The sequence below is a fragment of the Polypterus senegalus genome, chromosome 6 (genome assembly GCF_016835505.1).
Source record: "Polypterus senegalus isolate Bchr_013 chromosome 6, ASM1683550v1, whole genome shotgun sequence".
Taxonomy (NCBI): domain Eukaryota; kingdom Metazoa; phylum Chordata; class Cladistia; order Polypteriformes; family Polypteridae; genus Polypterus; species Polypterus senegalus.
The window spans coordinates 30,842,772-30,848,351 of NC_053159.1; positions in this window are offsets into that span (position 1 = coordinate 30,842,772).

Genomic DNA, 5,580 nt, shown 5'->3' on the forward strand with positions numbered 1-5,580 from the left:
GTCCAATGGTCTGTGCTATAAATTTGTTTTCTGTATGATTCCAATAACTTTGATAATTTTTATAGTCAAAAATTGATGAATTTGAGCATTTCCTGTTCAAATACAGAGGAGAAATGTGTGGTGTGGCAGCGACGAGCCTCACCTCACCTCGGACTTTGCTGTCCCTCACACACGAGGTTGACGCGTGCAATTGCCGCATGCCCGTTGCTGTCTCTCTGTATGTCGCCAATATAATATTTGCAGACATGTTTATTAGACTTTCCACAGTCTGGCTAATATCTTTAATGAATGCATGTAACATATCTAGTCTTGCTGATTGGACATGAAACCGCAGTGTAAAGGCACAAGGTGAGGCAGACAGTAATGTGCTGCACCAAAGGGGGCCCATGTGAACTCAACAGGTGGTTGTTGCTGCTGTTCTTCTACGCCAGGGGTGCCCAACTCCAGTCCTGGAGGGCTGCAGTGACTGCAGGTTTTTAATTGACTTGGTTTTTAAGATTTGTTTCCCTGAATTTTTTTCATCATTCCTCTGAATTGCTTCATTTCTTTCCTTAAATGGCACCCAAACAGAAATGACATGTAAAGTGAATGAGCCAACAGAAGACTAACTAAGTCAGGGCCTCAAATTCCAACCAATTTCACTCCAATGAGGTGCTTAATGAGGAGCGGAGTCTTGTTGTTAATTAAATCTTTAATTCCATGGCTTGTTGCTGCTCTCATTTGCGCAATAGCAGACATTTCTAAAATTGTGGATTTTCTCTTTTCTAAGAGCAGATCAGCATTCCTGAGATCTTCACCTTTCTTTATTTTCAGATATTGTATAATGGTCACAGTTTGCTGGCCCTGTTTTGGCACATTTTGTATCTCATTATTGTTTGGCTGCTAATTAAGGAAAAAGAAACAGTCTTCAAGAGCAAGTCAAATGAAATTAATTCAAAAGAAGTTAATTAGCAGCAAAAACAGGTTACTCATTAAGAAAAGGGTTAGAATGAAAACCTGCGCTGGTGGCACGGTGGTGCAGTTAGTAGTGCTGCTGCCTCGCAGTTAGGAGACCCGGATTTGCTTCACGGGTCCTCCCTCGTGGAGTTTGCATCTTCTCCCCGTGTCTGCGTGGGTTTCCTCCCACAGTCCAAAGACGACATGCAGGTTAGGTGCATTGCCGATCCTAAATTGTCCTTGGTGTGTGGGTGGGTGGCTAAGTGTGTGTGCCCTGTGGTGGGATGGCATCCTGCCCAGGGTTTGTTTCCTGCCTTGTGCCCCTGTGTTGGCTGGGATTGGCTCCAGCAGACTCCCGTGACCCTGTAGTTAGGGTATAGTGGGTTGGATAATGACTGACTGACTGAAAACCTGCAGCCACTGCGGCCCTCCAGGACCGGCATTGGGCACCCCTGTTCTATGCAGAAGCGCAAATAAGTTAGCGATATCAGAAAGTCAAGTGCACTGCAGTGGTCTATTTATTTTTATTTTTTAATTCAAAGTGTCTGCCAAAATGGAAGCTTAAGATTTTTAAAACTAAAGGAAAATAAGGAGGACTTTTACAAGAAAGTGATTTTCATGGAGAAGGATAAGCCCATGGACTTCATTTACAAGTAAAGGTAAGACCATAAACGGTTTTCAATTTTATATTAAAAAAAATCCAATCTTTAAAAAACAAATTTTGCCTTTAAATAAAATATTCTTGTGTTTTTCTTGTTATCCTTTTGTTGAACAGTCTGTATTAAACTTGATTAAAGCATCAGAAACAACTAAATATTTCAATTAAGGTTGCAATTAAAATCTGTTTTTATTTTGTACACCACTCAATACTTTCATTTGTATTAAATGAGTATGAATTGTGAAATTGCAACAGTAAATTTAGAACACATGGAGGGTGCAGAGCCAATGCGTTCACTCCGCTCTCTGCCAGCGATATAAATGTAACATTCTTTTTTAGCCAAATACGTACCTTACCTATGAGTGTGTAAAGAATGGTGATGAGATATGAAACATAACCAGTAGTCAATGTGCATGCTGCCTAATGAATAGTGAATAAGCTACTCTTTTGGGTTCATATACAGTGGAACCTCAGGTCACAACCGTAATTCGTTCTAAAACTCTGGTCGCACCCCGATTTGGTCGTGACCCAAAGTAAATATTTTTTTAAAATATTTTTAAGCATAAAAATAGTTAATTATATCATAGAATGCACCATGTAATAGTAAACTAAATGTAAAAACATTGAATAACACTGATAAAACCTTGAACAGAGAAAACGAACATTGCAAGAATTCACGCTACAGCCTTACAAGCCGCTTGCTATAAACACTTTTTTTAATGAGATTTAAGCACAAAGATAAAAATGATCATTTGAAAAATCCGTAATTTATACAAAAACTAACCATAAGCAACCAAGAAAACTAACCTTGCAGGAGTTGAGTTCTGGCGTGAAGGAAGTGAGGAGGAACTGGTGGAGAGGAGATTACAGCTTTGAGATAAAGTCCCTCTGTGCGAGGCACGTGTGACCGAGAACAATGTACTGTACAGGGAGAGACTGAACACGTGCGGAAATCATCGGCGTGTACGAACCGGAAGGAAAACTGGCTTGTTCGTCACCCAAGTGTGTGGTCGTGAACAGATGCAAAAGTTTGGCGGTGTCTTTGGTCGTAACCCGATTTGTACGTGTTCAGAGACGTTTGTGACCTGAGGTTCCACTGTATTTGTAAATCTGACTCTGAAGGAGTCCGTGCCTCACCAGCCATGAACCTCACCGCACATCACTGATGGCCCTGTATGACCGAACTGCTGTAATTTGTCTGGCAAATTCGGCCGCGTAAAGCTTCATTGTGGTGCAACAGCATGTGCATGATGAAAAGGCAAAATGAAAGCCATCAAGTAAAAGGACAAGAAAGGTGTTAGCCCCCCCTAAAGCTCTGTTCACAATGCAGTAACTGTCAATATTTGTGTCAGGGAAAATGCAGAAGTCGCTAAGCCTTGCGCTGTGATTGCCTACAATAACACAAGGACTGCGTCTGTCGTGTCCATCAGGCGCTGACATTCTACCTTCTCACACTTAAACAACAGAAAATAAATAATAAAAGTGCACAAAGGCCACGCTTGTATTGCCCTGATGAGATGCTGGGCTGTGCAGTAGTGACAGTTTCAAAAAACATGTCACACAAAGGAACTACGAGGGGTGTTCGAATATAAACAGTAGGAATTTATGAGCTATGCTTTATTTATTGAATACAGTCCAACGACTTGGCACTATTTTTCTATGTGGTCTCCTGCTACTGCAATCCACTTGTTCCAGTGCTCAGGAAACTTCTTAATCCCCGAAGAGTAGAAGTCTTTTGACTGCGTGTTGACCCGTTCTTGTTCCGCGCCAATAACCTCCTCATTCACCTAAAAATTCCTTAAGTGGACTGAAGACATGATAGTCAGTCCCTCTCTGAATGACTTGCGCCCGTCATGCACACTTGACTCTTTCCCAAACTGTTTAAGTTTCAGTTAAATCTGAGATGGAATGACTCCGTCATTTGTCAGAAATTGAATAATAAAGCGCCACACACCACTACTGTGTACCTCCTGCTCCGACATGTTGATTACAACTGACAGGAAGGGGGGAAAGAGCAGCGAGCACAGCTAACGACAAGTTCATATCCACGTGTGTTTGTCCAATGAGTCAGGTCTACCTTGCATTATTTATAAGAACAGAGCATGAAAATTCTTGTTTATAATTGAGCACCCCTCGTAAATCTGCATCAGCACAGCAGTGCACACTCGACGTGCCTTTCCTGCTGTATTTATGCAGATATTTTGGAATTTTACATAAAAACGTTTTTCCTTGTTGAAGAACATTCAGCTTTTTTGGTTCAGTTCTCCAGGGTGAACATAGCAGCAAGGGAGCTACAGACTACAATTAACATGTCAGTTTGTATTGAATTCTCGTAATAGATAGTTACTTTTTTTCTTTTTGTATTTCTATTTGCTACTTTCTCAGGTTCATTGTCAATCTGCCAGCTCACAGTCCATCTGAAGTCCACACGTGGTCTGGTCAGGCTGCCGCACTCATAACTGCGTCCTGGCTGTTTCAGGAGCACAAGTTGACCTTCTGACTGATTACACGTCAAGCCTTGTTCGCTTTTTTAATTGTAGTGGGCTGTGTAATATTTTTGCACTGGTTGTGCTACCCACCTAAAACAGGTTGAAATTGAAGTCATCAACAAAGAGCTCACTGTTAACGTCTGCACTGCACCATCCAATGCATATGTTTCAGTTATATGCCGTTTGGTATGGGATTTAAGTAGTGATTATGTCTGTGATGCACCATCTGTTGGAATAACAGAGGCCTAACATCTGGACGGACACACATTTATCCTTTTAAAGGTGAATTAATAGCAAAGTTCAGAAATTAATGTTTTAGGGCTTAGAGGTTTAGGGAAACTGGGCTTATTCTCCAAGCCGTAGATTGGGATCGCTAAATTTGAAGAGTTTTATGAACACAAACACCAACCTAATATGTTTAAGCAAATTTCACACAATATCAAGGAACGATCTCTTCACACAGACAATCACAAAAACAAATATTCTTGTATTTGTTATCCGACATAATTAAGTCGTGGTAGTGTCTCTCTGCCCACCTCCTTCACAATATCGAGACACCTCTACAGTTACAGCCCTGTAAGCTCTCGGAGTCCTTGGCCTGAATTTCTGTCCATCTTTTGTATCTGCACACAGTGGCATAGCTAGGGGCGAGCGGAAGGTGGCACATTTTTGGGGGCAGCATTATTGACCAAAAGGCTCAGTGCAATTCGTGTGTAAGTAGCAGGATTCGGAAAAATATCACTCATGAATGAAATGAGTAAAATTCTCTGATTTTTAGCCACAAACGCTTTAAAAATATTTTTCAGGCTGTTCTTCTGTGGCGGCATCAGACACAGCAATTGAAATTTATGATGCAATAACAAAAATAAATATTAGCATTGCACCGATAAGAAGTTCTAGGAAGATAAACAACTAATTTACAATTTATAATTTCGTCCAAATGCGTTCTTCCTCTGAGCAGAAAACATCCCCACCTATCACTTGTACTCTACACTTGTTCTGGCTTTCGCAGCGTAATTATATTAAACTAATAATTTGAACACGGCTTATCAGTGCATCGATACCATATTCTTGTCTAGTTGATGCTTATAAATAATTATATGTGAAAAATTATTGCTGTTTCTCTATACATGAATAAATCTATTACAAAGTTATCTGAATTTTTCTCTATACGTCATTTTAATTCAAATTGAAGCACCACTCGCCCCGAGCGGCACAAGCTCAATCCACGCGACTCTCTGCACTCTTCTATGCTTTACTTTTAGATACTCACTTTTGCATATAGGAAGGGGGACCCAAAGATTCTCGAGATCGGGCAATAGCACGAGAGTAGGGTGTTGTTCTCCGCTGGATATCGTATGCCTACAGTCGTGATAGTCAGCCCGCCGAGTAGCATCATGCTGAGTCAATTGAATGCGTATTTCTGGCGTCTCTTCTACAAACCGGATTCCAAAAAAGTTGGGACACTAAACAAATTGTGAATAAAAACTGAATGCA